This window comes from Varanus komodoensis, unplaced genomic scaffold, assembly GCF_004798865.1.
Source record: "Varanus komodoensis strain SLA01 unplaced genomic scaffold, ASM479886v1 scaffold1, whole genome shotgun sequence".
Lineage (NCBI taxonomy): Eukaryota > Metazoa > Chordata > Lepidosauria > Squamata > Varanidae > Varanus > Varanus komodoensis.
In genome coordinates, this window is record NW_025335268.1 from 95,213,890 (window position 1) to 95,237,885 (window position 23,996).

At 39.3% G+C, this 23,996-nt stretch overlaps 1 protein-coding gene across 1 annotated transcript in view; it reads right to left on the bottom strand.

Moving 5' to 3' along the window:
* The window catches only part of LOC123026804 (ligand-dependent corepressor), a 53,048-nt gene extending 34,348 nt beyond the window's left edge, over positions 1-18,700 (bottom strand). Inside the window, exon 1 of the mRNA XM_044436844.1 lies at positions 12,219-18,700. The gene's annotated coding sequence lies outside the window, so the exon portion shown is untranslated. The remainder of the gene's footprint in view (positions 1-12,218) is intronic.
* Between the last annotated feature and the right edge of the window lie 5,296 nt (positions 18,701-23,996).

Sequence of the window (23,996 nt, forward strand, 5' to 3'; positions counted from 1 at the left end):
GGATATTTTGTGCTCCCCATTACTGGTTGGGTTAATTCAATCTAGTCTCTCACAACAGGTCTTCCCTTTGCTCACCCCCTGCACACCATCCAAATATGCCCCAGAGGGTCCCTCTCACAACCCTCTGGAGCAGACCTGGTAATCGGGGGCAGCAGGGGAAAGAGAATCTATTCCATTAGTACTTTCTGTTTCATGGGCAGATGATCAGGGTTGGATACAACTCCATGAGAACATCCAGAAACAACATGATAAACCCAAGCATTTTGGAATGTATATCGGTATCATAATTTTAAGATGCTTTATTTAGCTTGAAGGAACCTTGTAAATCCTTATAAATGTCACAACCAGGACTGGAAAAATTAATGAAATTCATCTGTACAATTTATTTTAGCTTCTATTCTTTTTATTTTAAATGCTTTTATTATGGTATAAATAAAAGCTACTTTGAAAGTAGCAATTTAGAATGGAGACAGAGTAAGCTGGGAAAGTACTAAGCACTCCCAATCAGTTCTCCATTCAACTCCCCCCAGACACTTTTTAAATGGCTGAGACTATGCTCAACATCACACATTTACATGCATGTGTAGTTAGCCTGTAGAATATTAGCATTTGTATTTTGAACATTTTAGTTCTGTGCAAGGTTGGCTGCTAAAAAAATTCGTATGATTTATGCCCTGCAGAGTTTGCTAGGCTTGCAATAGAGCATTCTGTCAAGTGTGTTACACAGCCTGGACTGTACACAACCCTCCTTTGCTTGGTTCACTGTTCCCCACCAAAGATAATGTCACCTGGTTTTTATTAATATTAAATATTAGATTTAACAGTTGCATAGCGACAGCAGAAGGGTTATATGTAATACTCAGCATCAAAAAAGCCAAATAAGGCAAGAATGAATATATCCAAAACTAGCTTTAAAGAACTGGCAGAATGGTTATACAACCCAACAAAACACAGCATGTAGCAAAAAGCAACACAGTAAAAAAAGAAATATGTTTAACCATTAAAGAGACCAGGCAATGTACTGTGTTTACATGCAACAAATACCATGTGAATATTTTGAAAGATGTTTTAATAGGATTTCTCTCTCCCACATATACCACTGTCAGAAGCTAGAAAAAATATATCTCTACATTGACGCTTTCTCCCCTGCATATCATAAAGATGACATTTTCCTTCAAATTTCAAAGCTAAAGAATTAGCATGGTTGTTCAATTCTAATATTAATACCTTCATTGTCCATATAAGTTTGATCATCTACAGCTACTACAAAAACAATGGTTTGTTGCATGGTTTTCATGCTTCATTGTGGTTTGTTTGTGTATTTGAACCCAGCTTCCATATATCTGCCACTGAGTTTCACAGCAAGAGCAGCCACAGCTGCTGCTCCAACCTGAATTCTCTACTCTCCAGATTTGCCTAGCAACTGCAGAGGTGGCTACAGCCATGCTGTAATTAGCCACTCTGCTTTCCCTTTTTTCTCTGTGTGTTACCTTTCAAATGCCCACCTGTACCTTTGGAATCTCGGTGGCAGTAGGTCATCACAGTGCACCACCTCCAGCCGCAGCAACCTTGGAGATGACCATACATGGTGCTCCTGTCTGGTCACTGTAATTTATACAAGTGGTGCCTGGAAATTGCTCTGCTCTTAGAACTAGTGTTCTCCTCTTGTGAAAGCTGCCCTACACAAGAAAAGCACACAGGCTGTGTGTAGATATCAACAGGGCACTTACTCTGAAAGAATCAGCATAGTTATGGGTTAAATTCTAATATCAATACCTTCACTGTCCATATTAAGTTTGATCATCTACAGCTACTAGTGCTATTTTAGTGAGTAAATGGTAGCATCCTCCCAGCAGCAACACACACACACCTGGCTGAAGCCACAGCCAAGGGGATATGTGGGTCAAGGAGGGCAAGGAGGCAATGCAGGAAGAAGCAGTGTACCCTGCTACAGGCAGGCACTGCTATTTTGCTAATTCCTACATTTCCGTGATTTTTATCCACTGTTGCTCTAATAGCCTTACAATGTTGAGAAGCAGGTGGTAGAAGCAGCTGCAGGAAGTCCAGTAATTTGATTTGGTCATATATTTTCAAGTTTTACAGAATATCTTCACATACTTGCACTAATCTAGGAGCCTGCCATATATCTCACACCTGCAGCTTTGCAGCAAAACTATTAGCAAAGTAAAGTAAACTTGCATGAGTTTTCATTCTAAATTATGAAGAATGCTTATTTGTTTTAAAGCCTCCACAAATATGATTATGTTTCACTATACAAGGATCATTAACTGACTGTATTCTGAAGATACTCCAGCCCCATTCCCTTTCCCTCTAAGATCCTCTAGCTGGGTGGGCAAAAAAACCTATCTAGCAAAAATGCAGAGTGGAGAAGCGGACCAATTCCTCCTGCTCTGGTTTGGATGTCCATAAACCTTTGAGTCTGGGGGTATATGAAATCCTGATATCATATGGTATAGTCATTGCTAAGTAAAAAATAAAAATGCCAATATTATACTCCCATTATTCAAATCAATGTTGTGACCATACTTAAGAGAACGGTGTGTAGTACTCATCAGAGCACCTTAAAGTTGTGTTAGAAAAAGTGCAGAAAAGGGTAACTGATGAAGGGTTAGAGCATGTGTCCTCAAACTACAGCCCACAGACCGTGTCTGGCCCACCATGCTGATTTATTCAGCCTGCCTCAGAGCTTTTGGACTCACTCGGAGAAAACGATCTCCAAGCGAGTACAAAAGCTCTGAGTCGGTACAGGTGTACTCAGTGGGGAGATGGCTGCGATCGCGGTCGCACTCATGCAGGGAAGACGGGTGCAATCATGGTTGTGCTGGGGGGGTGAGATGGCCACGGTCATGCTGGGGGGCGGCGGAGATGGCTGCGATCACACCCGCCTTCCCTGCACAAACGCAACTGCATCTGTCTCCCCCCTCCCCCCGCAGCACGATCGTGGACATAGTAGCTATGTCCCTTGAATATGGACATGCTCTTCCCCACCTCATCTTGGGCTTCTGCTGCAGCCCAAGCGAGTGGAGCAAACATTTTTAATTATTTTTTAAATTTTAATTTGCAATTAATTTTAATAAATTTTTAATGTGCAGCGTGCACAGAAAATCTTCCATATTTTTCACACTATAGTCCAGCCCCCCAACAGTCTGAGAGACAGTGAACTGGCCCCCCGTTTAAAAAGTTTGAGGACCCCTGGGTTAGAGGAATTCCCCTACAACATAAGGGACTCCTTAATATAGAAAAAAGAGAGTAGGAAGAGACATGATAAAGGTGTATAAAATTTGTGTATGGTGTGGAGAACATGGATAATCTCTGTGTCTCTCTCTCTCTCATGATAGTTAGGTCCCATAAAGCTGATTGATGGTGATCCAGGACAGAAAAAAGCATGTACTTTCCCAGTTATAGTGCATACAGACTATGGAATTCACCATAACAAAATCTATCAATGGCTACCAAGTTGGTGGCTTTTAAAGGTGACTGGAGAAATTAATGGAGGCAGCTATCAATAGCTACTGTTCCTGATTGACTACATGCTTCCTTCAAAGGCAGTATGCCTACATACACCAATTGCTGGAGAACACAATTGGGTTAGTGCTATTGTTATGCCTTATTTGTGGGTTTTACCACAGGCAGCTCTTTGGTCAGTTTGGTCAATGCTAGACTAAATGAAGTTGATCCAGCATGGCTCTTCTAAAGTCTTTATGGAGATCAAACACGTTCTACTGATTAGATCTGGTTATTTTTAATAAGACATGATCAGGAAATTTGCTCAAATAAGCTCACATTGTTTCTGGGGGGAGTGGATTTTATTTTGCAATACTGAGATACTTGTCTTGATTGCAATATGGTATTTTGCAATATTAAGTGAGATACTTGTCTTGACTCCACTAAAAAGCAAAATCTACATCATTAATTTAACATCATGTTAGTTTCCTGAGTGGTGGACAGACATCAGGCTTGTTAGAGCTGTTTTTTTTCCCTTTGATTTTTTACTAGAGCTCCAAAAGTCAGGTAAAATTGGCCCAGATGCAAAATGCAGTTATATGAGACAACACTTTTTAATTGGTACTATTGTTAGACAACCGGAAAATAAAAATTTTGCTGGCCCACTGCCAATCACTTGGAGATCTGACAGCAGGCCTTAATCTACCTTCTATCCAACCCTGTCTATTGCAGAAAAAGCAGTCTCATGTAGTGCGTTAAGGACTAATGAATGTATCGTGATGTAAGTCTTTGTGGACTAAGCCCACTTCATCAGATGCATGATATATTAACCCAAACACACTGGGGAAGGGGGACAGTAAGGCCCCAGTGAAATGCAAAAAGTACTAACAGTGACAATTATTGTAAAATTTCATGGTAACCATACACAGAACAGTGCCAATAACACCACAAACATCATGGAAAGGCAAGAGAACTTGTTAAGCTAAGAGAACTTCCTGTCACAGCGGTTACAAGAATATTTGTTTAAAATAGTGCCATGTAAAACATGATAATCTGAAAATTATCTGTTACCTACCTACCAGAATACGAGAATTAAACTGTGTTGCCAGACTATAACTGCCTCAAGTAAAAGAACCTTTTGTACAACCAAAAAATCTTGGTTACTTCTATTCCCATTCTGTGGGGCTGATGATGCTCCCAAAATTAATTATTCACTGGCAGGTAGATTATTGAAATATAAGTTAACTAACAGCTTTTGTGGACTTTCTTAACAAGACCGTGCTACAACGCAGGTAGTATTTTCATGTCTTTGAAATAAGTGTACGAGTCAGCATATAGCCCAGAGAATGTGATCCTGTGATGCTGAAAGTTTTCAGACTGAAGATTCTGGAAAGATGGAATAATTAGGAATAGCAGATTAATTTGAGCAGAGGACAAATGCCATATGCCACTATGAACTCTTAAAGAGATACCACCCATTCTGTTGGTATTACCTCCAACTCAACTAAAACTTCTGGTTCAAAATCCTATGTACAGAGTCTAAACTTAGACTTTGAAAGGTGAGAGCTACTTCACATATTATAAACACCCTTCATGTCTCTTCTATGCAGGAAACTGAACATACAACTTATTCTAATAATCACATGTGCCAAATGGACAAAATTCAACACATTTTATTATGTAAACCGTCCAGAGATCCATGAGGCTATTGCAAAGTGTTAAATACATGATGCTTAACACTTAAACAAAAGTGTTAAATAAATGTAGTAAAATAGTAAAATAAATTTCATAATACATTCAAATAAACAAACATTTTCCAGCTTTTATTGTTGCCAAGATATATTTGGAAATGTGTGGGTTCTGCCTGATAAAATCTTAGAAACCAGAGCAGTTTTCACAGTAAGATTTCTAGTAGTTAACAGGACAAAGCTTCAGCATAGCTTCCTGCCTTCTCCATGACTACCAACAACAAAATAAATTATGCTAAACATTAAAAAGGAAGAATTATTTAAGTCATACAAATTTACTCAATTTGGATTATTTTGAAAGGTTGCAGAATTTGGTTTCTTGCTGTCACATTTATATAAATACCAGAGTATGTACAGCCTTTGCATATTTAACCACAGCAATGAAAGAGACTACCACCTATATTCCCAAAATAAAAAACAGCCAAGCACATCACCCCTTACTGAAAACATGTTGACACCCACCAATAATTTATACAGCAAGGAGTTCAAAAAGTTTGTTCACGTTCATTTGGTTACTTTTAGAAACATCCCTCTTACATTAAACAGGTTTTATTCCTACATAGTGGTTAGGAGGCAGTAGCTGTGAAAATGCACCTTGCCCTAAGTATCTAGTAATTCTTAAAATAAGAATTGTAAATATGGTCCCAATTCATTGCCACTTCTCTTAACCTCTACACTATCCCAGCTCTCTGCTTACATTGTGTAATCAATGTGCATCCCTATGCAAGAACATAATTGGCACAGATGCAATAAATTTGCGATCCCAGGGAATCACTCACTTCATGTAAAGTGGTAATTGCTCTAGTAGATTGTGTTGTAATCTTGTGAGGGATTTTGAGGGGATGGGGAAACAGAAAAACAGCATATCCTTTGGCTTTATATACTGTAAACTTTAATCTACCTAGTTGTTGTTTTCTTTCACTTCCTAAAGAGTACAGAGCATGTTTTAGTAGTGATAACATCCAGTCAACAAACTGTTCCACACTATACACAGAAGAACTTTATTCTTTCATCATGATCACAGAAACAACCCTATGATGTTCATACAAGTATAGCCTATTTCCACAAATACTTAAACTGTGGTCTGCTGTAGCATAAATAGGTAACAAAAAATATTCTTCTGCAATCCAGAAAGCTTCACAGACCATAATAGACTAGATTTTTACTTAAAATTTTTAAAATGCTTGGTTCTCTTGTGTTCAACAGCAAATACATTCTTATGATGAAATCAGCAATCCTGACACCAGGATTCCCAAATGCAAGTCAAGTTCTTTCTTCAATTCAGTACCATATTGCCTCAAGACAGGTTGCTTATTTATAGTAAATAGCTGTAGTTCTTCTAGTAGTAAATCTGTGCATTCACATATAGAGGCTCTGCACCACTCTGCAGGTCAAAGTGGTAGCCAAGCAAAAGCCCAAAAGAAGCATGGAGAGTGACTTAATGACCACTTCCACAACTTGGGACTTTCTACAGTGGCCGTGTGGACAAGAGCAGAACAAATGTCATGGTCCACAAAGTCAATATTAACTGTTGTTTTAGTGGTACTGTGGCTTCCAGTAACTGCACTAGTGGGACTGCAGGAAGAGTCAGGAATTATGCCTAATCGGGTGCAGGCTGAAAAGCCATAACCAGTGCTATGTGTCAGTACCACTCTTGGATAAAAAGCACAATCGCGGAAAGATTTGCCCAGTGTCTGCCCACCATATAATGAATGCAGGTTATCCTAACAGCAGTTGTACTGAGATAGTATATGCCAACTCTAATGCATTTCCCAATCTGTAAGTGGTTGTCAACATCCCCATCTAGGACGTACTTATAACCTACAGGTATGATCTCTATGACCTGTGGAGAAGCCGCCCAGGAACTGAAATTTGAAGCACCACTCCAGTCAGAAGATTAATAACCCTGGCAATAGTGAGATCTCCCTTGGTAAGTTAGCCTCTGTGTTTGTACTAGGACCAGCAATATGTATTCTTCCTTTCTTACGCAGAGACAATTGAGATACGATCTTGTGCAGAGACAGTTATGAGTCAGTTCTATACACTGAACTCCAATTGAGCATGGTGGAAGAGCAAGTATGGTCAATGGTAAGGAGAGCGCATTAGCTAACAAGGCACTGGAGAGTGCAATATATATTTTTTGTAACAATTTTAGGGTAACAGTACTTTCTTTCTCTTTTATTCTAATTTGAGTGGTGCAAAAGAAGGAATGATAAGTTCTCCTTGGATAACCAGGGAAGAATTTGGCCACTAAATACCAGAAATCTCATGTTTCTGGGATTATTGGGCCTTTATTCATCTTCTTATACCTGGTTCTACCATTTCAAGTTGGCCTTACTAGTAAAGCCAGTGATCATCAGGTTCCCCTGGCAGCCAAGGCAAGGACTTCTGCCTAACAAAGGAAGCCCCCACCCTTCAGTATTTCCTGCAGCAAAGATAGGCAAGGAGTATTCTGGCTGCAGCTGATGCTCCACAAAGGGGCTTAAGCAGTCCTTTGCCAAGCAACAGCAGAAAAAGACTTTTTTTTACAGCAGAAGAAAAACAAGATACATACAGTCTTCAACGGAGGAGCTCTGGCAACAATGCCAAAGAGCAGCTAAAGAAGTGTCCTTTCTATTTCTCTCTCCTGCAAAAGATACGATAGCAAGTATGCAGATGTCAGCTGCTATTCGGCATAAGTGTTCCAGCTCTACTTCTATAGACCAATTCCTGAAATACCCCCACTTTCTTGCAAAAAAGAGAGAGACTGCATGTCAGCTTTTGTTGCTGTTCAGCAGGAGATTCAAGGAATCTCTACTGATCCAACAGTTGAATAAAGCTCTCCCCCACCTCTCTTCTCTGCTAGAAAGGGATGAAAGTGTGGTGCCTTCAGCTGAAGCTGGGAAGCAGCCAACAATCACCCAGAGCAGGAAAGGATACAAGCATGATGTTTTTCTTCTAACCTAGGGGCCTTGGGCTACACAGCTGCCAACTGACATCCCCTCAGCTCCAGTCTAAATATTGGAATTAGGGGTAGGGGTACACAGATTACCAGGAGGTTTCCATATTGATCCCTCCCAATCTCTGCTGTTGAGAGAAGTGGTTGCTTCCCATGCTTGCTAAATGGTAGACCCACAACTGCCATGGCACGTATTACTGAAATCTACTTGAACAGTTATAAGCAGGGGAAATAATTTATCCCTGTTAGCCTTAGCAAAAGGAAAGAAGCTATTTGGAGGTATAGGCTTAAAACACAGCTTCGATGTATATAAGAACCACCATGTTGGATCAGACCAGTGGTCTGTCTGGTGCAGTACTCTGTTTACACAGTGACAAACCTGCAGCCCACAGGATCCCACAAGGAAAAGCTGAGTGCAACAGCACTCTCCTGCCCAAATTCCCCAGCAACTGGTATATACAGGCACACTGCAGTTCTCTTACTTAGCTAGCATTTTTTAAATTTAACACCTTATTGTGTAAAGTTATCCTTTACATATCCTTATCTGGCTGCCACTCTCATGGTCAGCGACCCTGAGTACAAACTGAAGGCTTATTAATACAAGGTGATTTTATCAGGAACAAAACATGCACACATGAAATCTGTAGAAGCCATGCCTGCACATGTAGAGCTTCTGTTCCCTGGGTAGCTGAATGTAACTCAAAAAGGAGAAGCCCTGGCCTGATGACTAAGTGAAAAGTTCTGAATGTCTACTCACTGTTAACAAAATAAAGAGACAACAAGGAAAGCATCATACATTGCAATCCCCAGTGCCTTGTTAGCTATACCCCTTTCTTGACCTCCACAAGTATGAGATAAGTGCTCATCCCAGATAAATGTTTGTCCTCAAGAAACACACAAACAGATTTCAAGGAGCAGACAAGATTATATAACGCAACACAACCCCCATTCTGAAAGTGAGCAATATGCTGAAGCAAAATCAGTTTCACAATAATTATCCCATGCACACTGATAAGAAACCACAAAAGTACTGAAGACACTAGTGCACTTCAGGTATTTGCTACCAATATGTGAATATTTTTGTAAGAATATGAAAGCCAATCTGACCCTAGATGCAGATACATGTGTCAGTCATACACTCCAATAAACACATGAACAACATCAGCTTGAGGGCAGGTATTATTGGAGAGCCAGTGTGGTCTGGTAGGTTAGTGCTGGACTGGGGACCTGGGGTCTATTCCCTTTTTAGTCATGAAGTTCCCTGGGTGACTTTGAGGCAGTCACTCACTCTCAGTCTAACCTATCTCACAGGGTTGTTGTTGTGAGGATAAAATGGACCTATGTAAGCCTTCCTGGGTTTCTCACAAGAGGAAAAGAGGCAGGATATAAATCCAATGTTGTAGTAGTAACAGCAGCCATAGTAAAAGCAATAATATTAATCCCACCCCAGTAAGGGCTCTTTTTTGCAAGTTCTCTGCTGTCAACATTTCTACCAGTTTGGGGAGGAGATGGAGAGTCATTTGCAGCCCCACTGTTTTTCCACAAAGGCAGAGAATCTCTACATTCTGTTGTGATGCAATCCTACAATGTTTGGCTCTAAGCACACACATTCAACACTCCCTTTTAATTCATTACATGGTGCACACTCAGAAAGACACATGGACAACCTTGTAAGAATAATAATTATGGTGAAAGGGATGGAGAATGAAAGACAGGGCAATGAAAATTGATCAAATCACAATATGGAAAAGGAATCTCTCAACTCTTGTAGAAGGCAAATTTGTTAGCCATACTGCATCTTTTAATACTTTTCTTCACTTCTGGCTTAATCCCAAAGGGATTTTTTTACATCATCCCGTCTGCTTAGTGCTATCTCTTCTATTTACTGCACTGATTAAAAAAAGTCTCCTATGCTATTCCTTTTGAGTTACCCTTTTCCTAATCTTCTTTTCTTCCACTCATTCACAACTTTTCACTTCTATCAACCAGTGTTCACAGCCCTAACACAAGATTCCTTGCCATCTGAAACAGGAGAGAACACATGTCACTGCATTATGCTCCTTCTTGCCTCTGTCAAAGCACAACTCCCTTCTCCCTACCATTGCCACTGCTACCATGTCAGCTCTTTGAAAAGTCATGCAGCTGGAAGAAGTAGCTGCAAGACTCTCAGGAAAACCATGCACCCACTTCTCCCAGCTGCTTAGCTCTTCACAGAGCTGATTTCACAGCCACAAAAATTAGGAAGGAAAAAGGGTAAGCAGCTGCTCCAGAAAGCCTTGCTGGCCACACTCACTAGTGGCAAATTCCACAGCAGCTGAACAAGTGTTGGGGCTCTCCAAGCACCTGCTGTAGTTGGCAGGGTGAAGCAGCAGACCATTCTGATGGGTGTACCATAATTTGCTGCTCCTCCCACTCCACCACCTGAGGCAGCCACCTTGGCCTGATTCATGGGAGAGCCAGCCCTGACTGTTCAAAAATGTCATGGCTTCCTTTACTCATTCACCACCACACTTTTGCTTATCTACTCTTCTCATTGCCTCACTTGCCCTTCTTATCCCATACAACATTTCATTCTCCCCAATCTCTTGTCAGATGATTCCAAAGAGATATTAATTGGATTTTAAATTAGCAAAACAGAATGCTAGCCTATAAATGTACAGAGTAACATCAGAGAAAAATGAAAATACTTTCATACCCTCCACTATCAAAATCTGGTTCACATGAGCTCACAATCAACCTGTACCAATGGAGAAAATATTGAAGAGGAGAAATGAGGCAACACAAAAGCACACACCACTCACCATAACAGCTAAATATAAGGTTAACTTAGGATTTCTGTCCCAACGTATTTTTAAAGGTAGAGTTTGTAGTAAAAAACAACAACAACAACAACAACAACAGCCAATATATATAGTCATATCATTTGCATGTGGAAGGTGCACGTACACTTTCAATTTTGAATTAGACGGTAACAGGCAGTGATGTTGGGAAAACGTCTGTATGTGACAGTAGAGAATTGTTACCTGTGAGTACTGGGCTAAATGAACCTGTGGTCTTTTAAAGAATAAGGCAGGTTTGTAAGTAACTGTTTCCGGATAACTGTTTCAGGATAAACAGCCAAGTAGCAAAGTGCAGTACAGTCCCCCTTCCTCACCTGGTTATCTAAATGCACTATCTTGCTTCTATCCTTATTAATTCCTGCTATTTTAGTTACAGCAGTGCAATTCTGTCATGGATTTCTGTACGTTTGCTTTCTCTTTCAATTCATGGATGATGGGTGTAAGGAAAGAAGTAGAGTCATCCCTGCGAAGTCATTGAAAAACCTGATTTCACTGTGCTTGAGAAACTCTGAATGACCTTACCAACTCCTTAGCATTTAGCAGATGCCAACAAACATTTAGAATATAGTAGAAAATTTGAGTTTCACCATTGGCCTGCTGTAGGTATACCTATCCAATTATTAAGCTGTCAGTCAATCCCTCTCACTGTAGCTAATATATGCATTTATAGCAATACAAAGCATCCAAGAAATTATGTTTTTCAAGCAATTTGCAGTTTTCCTACTCAAGATGGAGGCTCCCAGAAGGAAGAGGGATACTCACCTATGGAGTACATTTTGAAACCAGATAAAATAGTGCAATATCACCATTTTAGTATCTTAAGTATTATATCTCTACAGACAAGAATGTATAGAGGTATAATAGCTTTTTGTATATTATAATGATACAATCTTTTTAAACAGATAACTAAGAACAAATTTCAAAGTACATTTGTATTTATTTTATGTAAAAATACTGAGCTTTAAAAAATCTCACTTGATAATGGCAACAGACACTATTCAGTGATTCCAAGATTCTATCATATCTAGATTAATTAGGACCCCAGCTTTTGGCACACACTTGGAACATCTTGGCCAAACTTTAGAGAAGCTCTATAGATTAACTTTTTTCACTACTGGCATTTAGTATTAATAAAGTGCCACAATAGGCAATCATAGCCAAACAACCAATGTACAAGTAGTTATTGGCAACATCACAGAGAAAGGAAAATGGTTTACGTATACTAACATCCTAGTCTTGGGGCATCCAGTCAAGCTACGCAAAGAGGTGTTTTTGTCCCCTGCATACTCCCAAATGTGGAAGTAGGATCAGAAACTGGATCTGGAAGAAAGGGTAAACAGCATGTTAGTAAAATTCACAGATGGCACTACATTGGGTAATGCTGCAAATATTAGCAGGAACAAAAATATAAATGGATTTAGAAACATACACAGAAATGCACCATATTTCAGGAAAGAGTGACAGTAATGTACAATGAAATTCTGCTACAATGAAAAAGCTCAAAACAAACAGAAGTAAAGGTAGAGAGGATTTCAAGAGATCAAGGAAAAAAAGTAACAGTATGAAAAGCAATAAAACCTTTCACACTAAAGATACTCTTGCCTCACTGTGCTAATTAAAACTTGCCATAGTAAATAAGCCATTGTACCATCAACCATTTTTCATTTATTCCTACACAAAACCTACAGTATTATCTGATTAAATATATCATAGTATGTTTAAAACTATTAAAGTCTTGTCTTTCCCATAACATGTTTTTTAAACATGCTTTCAAGATGAAGCAAAGATGCATGTTCTCATTTTGTAATTTAATTGTAAAATGCATGACAAAACATGTCCTAGTCACAATAGTTTAAGAAGCAGTTTTCCTGGATCAACATAGCATTTAACGTACATTCAAACAAACTGAGAAGAAATGAGCAAAAAGGGCCGGTCTGCATATCATAACAGCTCACTATGACTTAAATTGCCCATGGGAACTGGGCAAATCATGCCAAGAGCAACTTTTACACAGCTCCCATGGGCACCAACCTTCCCATGGTTTTTCATGTCATACCAATTCAGATGGCTGAGTTGTTTGAGGGTTAGATAACCCTCAATTAACCTCAAAAACTTGGGTTTCTTAATCCCCAAACATTCCCTGCTATTTGGGTCTGTATGACATAGCAAACTGCCCACTCATGGGTGCCCAGCATGACACTAGCACCCCCCTGGGTAAACTAAACTACAGTGGGCTATCATGATCAAAAGCTATGGTGGGCAACAATGCATTCCTGGTAGGATTTGCCTAATGAATTCCCACCTGTGGCTTGCTGTATTGTACATATACAGAGAATATGGGCTATATAAGTTGTTTAACCCTTGTACAACCTACAGCTCCTGAGTTCACATGACATGACAAGCTGCAGCTGGGTTTTGAACATTAAAAAATGGCTGCACTCACTGGCACACAGCACATGTCCAATCATCCATTCCATCCCAATGGCAGTGTGGTCAACATGCAAGAAATCAGGTATGCAGATATGATGGGAAAAGAGGAAACACAATGTAATACTGAAGGGAAGAATTAAGAACTGAGAATTGAAGATGAAGTATAAAAAAAGGGTTTAAATTTAACACAGGAGACAAAATGAGGGGGAAGGAAACACCAGAAAGAAAACAATAAAGATGAGGAAGCAAGAGACAAATATGATTTTAAAATCTAACTAGAAAATAGAAATAGATGGATGGACAGAGATGACAGAATTTATTCCTCTACACCTTGCTAAAACAAAACAAATACACTGCACACTAAAGCTGGTATTTTTTTTCTACTTATATCTCTGGCAAGTTGGTCCAGGCCAACCTTTTTCAAGTTAGGTCCCCTCTTAATAAGAATTAGAATTGAGTTCAGTGCTTACAAGGAAGAAAAATTCAGTGCAGCTGTTTTACTCAGAATAATCTCATTTGTTTAAGTGTAAATATTCTGAATACTTACATGATAAATGCAAAAATGGGAGGCGTTTCAGCTGGCTTTTCAGTGATCAAGAAACAGAACATCCACATGTGCTTTTCCTACATTAAAGGGATGCATAACATGTGCATGCAGACAAACTCACCAGTGTTTTGATCAAAATTACTCAGGTTGGGAATTAGGCAAGAACAGGGTCAAGCTACCCACAGCAGTCTACAAAGAATGTGTTGGAGGCTACATGTGGATGCGCACCGTCACAGAATTACACTTTCTCTCAGACCTCTCACCTCAGCATAATTTCTCCACAGACAAAAATGTTTTACTAAACAATGGAAATCAAAATAACCAAACAGAAATAACTTACAAAAACCTTCTTGGTCAAAGATTCTGGAATTTGGTCCAGAAGCATTGCTGCCCCATGACTATATATTGGACCTTCCCCAAAGGTAATCTGAACAACCTAGAACACTTCACAGTCAGAAATGTGGCGTATTTTTCACAAGAATTAGAATCACAAGACAATTGTAATAAGCATATAAGCTAACCAATCCATGCTGCTAAGAATTAGTTTTGAAGTTAAAACACTTGCTGCATTCTGACAAGATATATGAATGCTGCAACTACTCAGGACTACTCAGGATACTTTGAACCAAGTTCAATGTATATAATTTGGAATATACCATCTGGCAAATGTTTGTTTAACCAAAAAAACCAGTATCTTTAAAAAGGTGTTTCTGCCTATTTTTAGCACATGTTTGAGACTATAAGCATGAGAAGGTTCCAAGACAGGGGTTTAATTCATAATCAGAAGATGTTGCACAAGAAAGGGAAATATTAAAATAGCCACGCACCATATCCAAAGCCACTTCTAGTATGAGGGCAACTACATAGGATTTGTTGTATATAAAGGTACAGATAGCACAAACATTTTCTCAGTAGCCACTTGTATGTAAAGCAGCTTTTTCCTTTAAAATGCACACATGTGGACCCCTTATAGCCAACACAATGCGAGAATATTTTTGCTTTAGAGGTGTGAAAACAACAGCACATACAACATCAAGTGCAATGCAGGTACAGCATGTGTACCATATCCCTTCAAATATTGTGCTTTTTGTGCATTTGTTACTTCAACATTTTTCTCTACTCCAAAGTCTGGGTTTGGTTGCACATCTGGTACTGTGCAACCAGGAAGCCCTACAAACAAGACTCCATGAAACTGGCTTTTAGCCAAGATCACAGAAACTAGCATGACTATCATCAATTTAGGAAAGCAAGGGTGTTAACTGTCAAGCACATTTTAACTAGCATGTTTAAAAGTTGTTTCAGGTGTTTATTAGTAGAACTGCTAGAAAAGAAAAACTAACAGCTAAACCCCAATATTGGCACGTGCACTAATAACAGGAAATATCACATACAAACGAATTGTCAAGAAAGAGTCAACAGGAAATAGCCACCTTCTTTCTTTGCATGTGCATTTTTTCCAAACTTGATGAAAATCTTTATCTTCATCACTGAAGTCCAATTTCAAGTTCTGTATTCCAACTTCATGGAATTATTACTTATTTTAAAATCTGGTTCTATGAAAACTGTGTGTGTCACTACTTTATATCTAGGAAGGCTACTACAGATAAACTTGAATACTGCACTGGCAGAAATGTTCATGTAAAAGGTAACATAAAATATGTCTGTGAATTACTTTGAATTACTACTAGTAGCAACAACAAAAATAAAGCCTGGGTAATTTGATCCCTGCATTATGAAGTTTACTAATTCAAGGTATCAGACGTGAACTGAAACTGACCTTGTACTTCCTCCAAATGTTCCAAACTAATAAGACTCACACCAACTACTAACAAAGCCAGCTTTCAAGAACACATCAACAGGAATCAAAACTAGAATTAAGTGCTACTCTTTTGGTCTGCGATTTACCCCACAGACATATCTCTTCACTAAAATGTACAGATTAAAATCTGGATAACCATGGCATGACACCTGTTATTAAAGCACTTTTTATCACAATACATAAAGCACAAATACGTGTTAACTAGCAAAATGGCAAAACAGTTATTTCAAACTTAACCTGTAGATTTGGCATTCAAGCAAATAATCTTACTTTTGGCAGCATGAGTCAAGGAAATTACAGTAAGTGGTATCTGAACAGTAGAGAACTCTTTCTTAAACATGAATTTTGCTAAGGAAAGAATTAAGCAAATATTCTGTACACTTTAAGATCTGTAGCTGAACTTTAGCTACATTACAATTTTACCTAAAGAACCATTTCAACCATAGTTAACTACCACTTTGTTACTAAAATTCAAAGCATTTACTATCAAGAGTACAGTTACACTTTTACTTTACTTCCTCAATTATCATCATAAAATGCTTTAGAACAAAGTTAGACAAAGTGATCATATAAAATACTAATATAATTATACTTCAGCCCAGCCACAAACCATTAACACCAATAATATTACCACCCCACTTCTTACTTCAGTTGCTTTATACCAGCCTTCCCTACATTTTAGAATGTAACTGCCATCAACTATTAATTGTTCCAGTGGAAGTTGATAGAAGTTGCAGTCTAAAGAATCTTGAGAGCACCAGGCTGGAGAAGGCAGTCTTACAATGAATCAGACCAAAGATACCATCCATACATATTTGACACACTACTATCACACTATCTGACAATAATACTGGAATACAGTCTCTAAAGTCACAAGCAGATCTCTTTTCCACTCCTACCACCCTAAATCAAATCTTTGTTCGAGGCCTATACTCCCTCCTACTAAATTTTAAATCTAAATAAATTCATAAATCCTTCATTTATGAAATAAAAGAAAGCCCAAGGAAAGACAGATACAATGCTTGTTATACCTGGTAATTTATGGGAGTTACAAATGAAGCAAACATCACTTCTGAAACCTCATAAAACTGATCAATTTGAAGTTCAAACTGCTAGGTACAACACTATCAAGATAAAATACCACCAACACAATTATACTTTGGACCTTCTAAAAATGTTTTTGTACTTTACCTCAAAAAATAATCTGGATGACTAGGTGATTAACCTTCACAGCTTAGTCATTTCCTTCATATCTTGTTTACACAGAAAGGGGGAAAGTGCACCCAAGGAGAAACCGGGGCTGTAGGGGTGTGGGGAGAGAGAAGCTGTATCTCCCCCTTGGCAGGTAGGTTCATCTTTCCCCAGTCTGTAGCATTTATGTATGTCAATCTGTATGCCATAAGCATGCAGAAGCATTATAATAGCGTTTCCTATGAATGTACCTACATCTTTTAAATTTCTGTCCAAATGCAGTAAAATATCAGTATCTACTTTCTCAGTAAATCACAGAATTTCAAACTAAAACTACAAATGCTCACAAAAACTGGGATAGTAACACAAATGATGATCTGAACACGTATCATGACCTGAAATAATTTAAGCAGCTGTGTACAGAGATTATTAGCCTTCTTATACATAGTAGCACTAGGACATGAACACCAAAACTTACAGTCCACTATCAGACAATACATTTGCTTTCCATCAGGCATTGGAAGTGTGAAAATGATGTCCCTGAGACAGGCACTAAATATCTAGAGACTCATCCAAATAAACTCTAAGCACACATATCTACTCAAACAGAAACTCTATGCATTATCTCCTAGCTTTTCCAAAAATCAAGACAGAGGCCTATTTTAGCCAGCAAGTTACCTCTGAACTGCCTTCTTGTCATAACCAGCTATAACTCTCAGATGTACTTGCAATTGACAATCCTCTCCCCTGAGCCTCAGACTGTTCTTAATACAGTCTTAAACAAAGATGACAGTGTACGGAACATAATTCAGTATAAAACTACAAAGCAAGCCATTGCTTCGTACTTTAAAGAGACATTATAGCTAATCTTTTGTACATGTTTAAATACCTGTTTTAAGGAAATACAAATGCCTGAGAAAAAATAAAAATATCAATATAGATGTATGTTCAATAATTGCTCACCATGGTTATAAAAGGATTATTACTTTAGCAAGAATTAGGAAATGCTGTTTTAATTACAGCAAATAAGTTCAGGTGCAAAGGGCCAGATTTGGAGAATTAACATGATTGAGCATGCTTCCTTTGCATTCTAGAAAACAGCTCAGTTTTAAATGATCTGCTTTGATTCTTTCTACTTCTTACACAAGAAATATGTCTTTTGTTTTGGGATAAAAAAGACTGTAATGTTCACACATACTTATTAGGCAGTGATGATAATGAAATTACTTCCAAATAAACATGCATAAGATTATACTGTAATTTAATAGTATGAATTGAGCTACTACATATTATCTTAAAATATGAGTATTATCAAAGGAAACCAATGTCTAAGGGAAGAAAAAGCATATGGAATTTTAAAAATTTAGGACACAATCCTACATTCACTGTGAGCTCAAAGGGACTTAGTTCTGAACAAATGTGTACAGAACCTCACTGTTAACATGGGCAACAGACATTCTTAAGTACTGAAAGGAGCCTATATTCTTTCCTATTTCTATATAAGGTATGGAAATTAAAGTTTCAAGATTACCATTATTAGAGAATATCCCCTCCCTAACTTTGCACACCTTTCTATTTGCATCCCTGTTTTACAAAAGCTGACAGCATTATCCCTAACAGCTTATTATATGATTCTAACACAAGTTACTCTCTCGAAGAAGCTATGCACCTGTATATCTTTGCAAATTATAAGATTCGGTAAACACAGTTAGATTTTCATCAAGATACATTAAGGTGAATAAGCTTTACGGTATCACAGGATTAAGCAATTATTATGATCCTTAGACCCCCACCCACCCCTCCCCTCCCCTCCCCTCCCCACCCCTGTATTCAACTTAGCACCACTGGCTAAATGGAGCAAGGTTGCTTTCCTTGAGCAAGGACGTAATTTGGCCGAAACGCATGAAACAAGGTCCAGAGAGACGGAGGAATAAGGGTGTAATGATGACCCCTTCGTAAATATTGGGGAATGGGAGAGGGGCGTGGTCACCCCGGAACAATCCCACTCTACAATAATCCCATCAAGGGTAACTTTCTAAAACCCATCAGCCTCTGACCGAGGGCGGACACAATTATGGCGGGAGCTCACCAAAACACTTCCTTGCTTAACCCATTCCGGAGGACACAGCCCGGCCCACCCCGTTCCCCAAACAAAGAGCCCTCTTCCTCCCCCCACGAGGGGGGCGGGGGAGGGAGAAGAGAGAGACCAGGCCAGAGTGGGCGGGGCGGAGACGAGGCCGCGGTTGCTCCGTGAGGCTCGAGAAGAGGGGGAGGGGTAAGGAGCGGCTAATCCGCGCGGGAGGGAGCGCGCGTGGCCAGTCGGCAAACGAAAGGGAGGGTAGGTGGGGGAGGGGTGCGGCTTGCTCTTCCTCAGTATGTGTTGCGGGGGGGGGAGTCACGCAGCGGTTAGCTTCCCCTCCGCCCACATGCTCCGCTCCCCTCCCCCTCTTGGTCCCTCACCCACACAGCGCAGCAGCCGGTGTCGCCACGAGTCGAGCTGGTGGCGGAAGCCGCGCCTGTCGATGGAGCACTCCTGCCGCCCGCACGGACTCGCCATCTTCTGGGGGAGGGGCCCCGAGCCGCCGCCGCCGCCGGCACGCCCGCCGTCTGCGTCACACTTACGTCATCGCGCACAGCCATGCGGAGGCGGAGGCTACTGCCCCTAGTGGGGGGGGCGCGGTACTATGGAAACCACCGTTAGGTTAGAGACGAAGCCGTTGCTGCGAGTAAGATTTGGGATTAACAGGACGGGGTCCATGGTTCTGGTTGCTCGTAGTTCAGAGGCTATATTCGGGTGATACAGAATGAAACAAGGGCTTACGTCAAAAGCGAAGATAAATACAATATATTTAAAATTTGCACCAATTCCACTGTATAAGGGTAGACCACTGCCATCCTCATGAAACATGGAAGAAAATCCCATTGAACACAGTGAGACTTATGCCCAAGTAAGCATGTACAATAGAGAAGGGTGAGGTTTGATGTGAAAACAATACATATTTTAAATAGTTTGGAAACTCTTCATAATCAAAACATAACTACAGTTCTAATGATTTGTGCTTACGATTAAAAAAAACACAGCCTGCCTTGCATATCATTGTGTAGTTCTTACCACCCAGACAGCTACAGCTATTGGGCAGTACTGAAATTTAAAAAGTACATAATGTGATTTTGTTTAGATTTGTCTAGTGCCTTTTGTGTTCTCACATCCCTTGCACTGGCAATTCCACATAGTATTGTTGTCTTAAAGATGCATTGATATAAACAATTCATGGACATTTAAACCTGATAAAATATATCATCGGAAAAAGGTGCCTTATCTATTACAATAAAATTCCTCCTCTTTTCTGCTTCAGTGTGGTCCAAAGTCTGCTGTGATTCATTGAGTACTGAAAAGTTTCACAGACAGCACTGTAAAGGCATTAGTTCCTTTTTGGATGGGACACCTTTGAAACTGTAAGGTGACTGTATTGTGTTGTTTAATTTATGCATACACATGCATGGCACAAGTAAAAGCAAACAGGCATTCATAAAGGAAAGATTCTCTCCCAGAGATAAAGAGAAATGCAGTGAGGCGGCATCCCCATTCTAAGTGTTAACTGCTTTTCTGCTGCTGCTTTTTTCTTACTCAAAACACGCAGAAGTCTTTACCACATCCTCTTAGCTTGAGGAATGCCATCTTTTCCCATTACTGATAGGTATCTCAGCAAAAAACAGAGGTTTCAGACTATCAAGAAACCATCCCATAACTATTTGTTACACAATGAACTCGCAATACACCCAGCAAAGCATTTGTTAGCCAGCAAGTGTAGCATTGCCATGAAACTATCTAGAGGTATACTCTTAGATTGTAGGAATATTTTGTTAGGTTTATGTTACAGTGCCTGTATTAACATTGCATGGTAATGTCCACTAACCTGAGTGGGAGGAAAAGGGTTAATGTCATAAACAAGATGAGCCTGTCCCTTTTCTTTTCCCATCTCACCTGGAAAGTTAAAAGGTCACATGACCTTTTGCCCCTCTCCCACTTTGAGAAAAGAGGGACGTGCTTCTAAGTTGACAAGCTAACAGTCAACCAAGATATCCTGCATGAAGGTACCAACAAGTCCGATATGGATTGTTTGTACATAAATCTTTAATCTTTTGTTTAAAAGCCTCTCAGTGTGACTTCTAAAAGATCCAGGTGCAAGCAACAGCCACTTGTCTAAATCCACTGTTTAATGTTTACCTCTGCTGAACCAGCACATAACCAAAATAATACAGGTTATCAGCCCAGGGCTCACATTTGATTCTGAAATCCCTAGCAGTTTTTCAGCTTGAGAAAGAGAAAGTTTTCTTGGGTTGAACATACAAGACGTTTCTTGGTGTGGTGTTGATTTTGATTTTGTTGTATTTAAGGGTCAAAAAATCCCTTTATTTTCTTGTTTGTATTATGAAAGGCTGTATTATTCTAGGTTTGTGAGAGGGTTTAAACTAAAACTGGATTGGAAGATTGAAACTGAGACCCATTACTTTCCATTGTTCTTTGCCAGAGAGAAGAGCTGGTAACCAAAGTGACTAGTCCTCAGGGAAATTTCGTCCTGTGCTGGAAATTTTGAGAACAAGAATGCAGGGCATGTGGCAAAAATGGAGTCCAAATTTTTACAAGATTCTAACTCTGACAAATACTAACATCAGAATTTGGAGAGGGATTTTAGATTCAGTGCTAGAGGCAAATGATCTAGCTGGATTTCTTGAAAAAAGGCTACTTGAAAATGCAGACCAAAAGAAAGTATGGGATGGATAGAATAGAACAACCAAGGCCATTATCTTGAGTTCTTTAGGAGACTCTGATCTTGAGTGTTTTGTACATTTAACTAAAGCAAAGTTTTTTTGAACAGGTTAAAGTAATTTGCTCTTTCAAAAGCAAATAACACATTTTTCCTTCATTCAAATAATGGTTATTCTAAAGTTAGATAAACTGAGAAATCTGTATAATGACTATACTTGTTTTCAGCAACTGGCAGAGATTGGCTGTCAGCTAAATGATGAGCAAAAAAGGTTTTTTTTCTTGTGCAGTTTGCGCAAGGAATTTACTCTTGTTAGAATGCTGACCCAAAGACAAGATGCACTGAATTACAAAGAAACCATTATGGCCCGAAAGAAAAGTGTAGTACATGGTTTTACTCCCAGACTTAAAAAGGAACATGTTACACCCCTCAGCTTGGGTTCCCCAGGCAAATCCCATCCCTAAAATAGATTAGAAACCAACCTATAGTCTACTTCCAGTGTTAGGAGAGAGGCTATAAAGCTAATGAATGCCCACAACCCTCAACTAATGGCAGCCTGTTTGACCAGAAAATAGCCACCTGCAACCTGAAGCTCATACACAAAGTTTTTCCAAAAGGCAAGTTAAAGGGAAATATTTTCTTACTGAACATCACAAAGCACTGAGTATGAATGAAGGGGAAATGCAGTCAGTGACATAGCTTGTAGACTCTGAAGATTCTGTGCATTCCAGGAATAATACTGATTTTTTTAAGAATCTTGATAAAGTTCAGGATGGGCAAGTTGAACTTGCAAATAGAGATTCTCTAACCTTTTCTGGAAGAGGAAATAGTCACTTAAGTTGCAAAGCTGGACATGAAAGTTTTGAAGTTCAGATTAATAATGTCCTGTATACAGGTAGTCCCTGGGTTACAGACAAGTTCAATTCCTGAGAATGTCCTTAAGCTGAATTTGTATGAAAGTTGGTGTATATAAAAAGCATATAAAACACTTAAGAAACACTTCTCTATACACCAAAACATCTTAAACATGATACAACATTTGAATAATGACAATACAGTAATAATAAACTATAGGTACTGAAGAGAAAGAATCTATATATGTATGTGTGTAGGTATAAAGTACGATTCTTAAAACAGTTTAGATAGATAGAAAGATTTAAAAAACAGTAAAAACATTCTTGAGCTAACATTAAGCCTAACATTAACTAGTTGATGATGGAGATGGGACTGATGCTGGCAAGTCAGGGTTTTATTGTGCTGCTGGAGTGGGGTTATCACGGGAGTTTCTTTTTAGTTCTGACCTTGCAGCTTGCCAGCACTGCTTTTTTCCTCCCTCCCTCCCTATTCTTTAATTTCTTCCTCTTCTCACCACCTGGTGTGAGTTCTAACTTTATGTGCTGCTTGCCACTCAAGGACAAAGTGGGACTTATGGATTTGCTCGTTTGTAAGTATGGTTTGTTTGTAACCCAGTTATTCATAACCCGGGGACTTCCTGTATACCAGAAACTCATTGCAATTTCTTGGTAATAGATTTGAGGTGAATTTTAGAAATGGCAAGTGTATTTTATCTCAGCAAAGTGAAATCTATACAGTTGCTAACAAAAACAAGGTATATATGAGTTAAGCCTTTCAGATGTGTAAGTGCATGCAGCTGAGACCCAGTTTCCCACCATGCAGTGAGAAACACATTAGTAAAGTGCTAGAACTTGTTCATAGTGACATAATGGGACTAATGCAAGTGCCCTCTGCTGGTGGAAATACTTATGCAGTGACCTTTTCTGATGATTTCTGCTTGCAAAGAAGAGGGAAACCACAGAGATGCTGTGATGCTATGTGGCAATGAGACCAACAGTTTTGGAAGAGCACCTGAGTTAATTCAGATGAACCAAGGCAGTGAGAACAAGTCACACCATGATTCCTGACTGAGAAAGGGATAAATCACAGAACTTCTGTTACATACACCCCTGAACAAAATGGATCAGCTAAAAAAACACAAAACTCAGATATGGATTGTTTGTAAGTAAATAAACCTTTTTACTTTTTGTTAAAAAGCCTCTCAGTGTGATTCTAACATATCCAGATGCAAGCAATGGCCTCTTAACTAAATCTGCTGTGTAAAGCTTACCTCTATTGAACCTGCACATAGCCAAATATCTAACAGGTTTCTTTCTAGTGGGGGAAGTGTGTGTGGCTGAGGTCACTTTGCGCCTCAATGATAAACAGTGGAATGCATGCAATTTCCTAACATG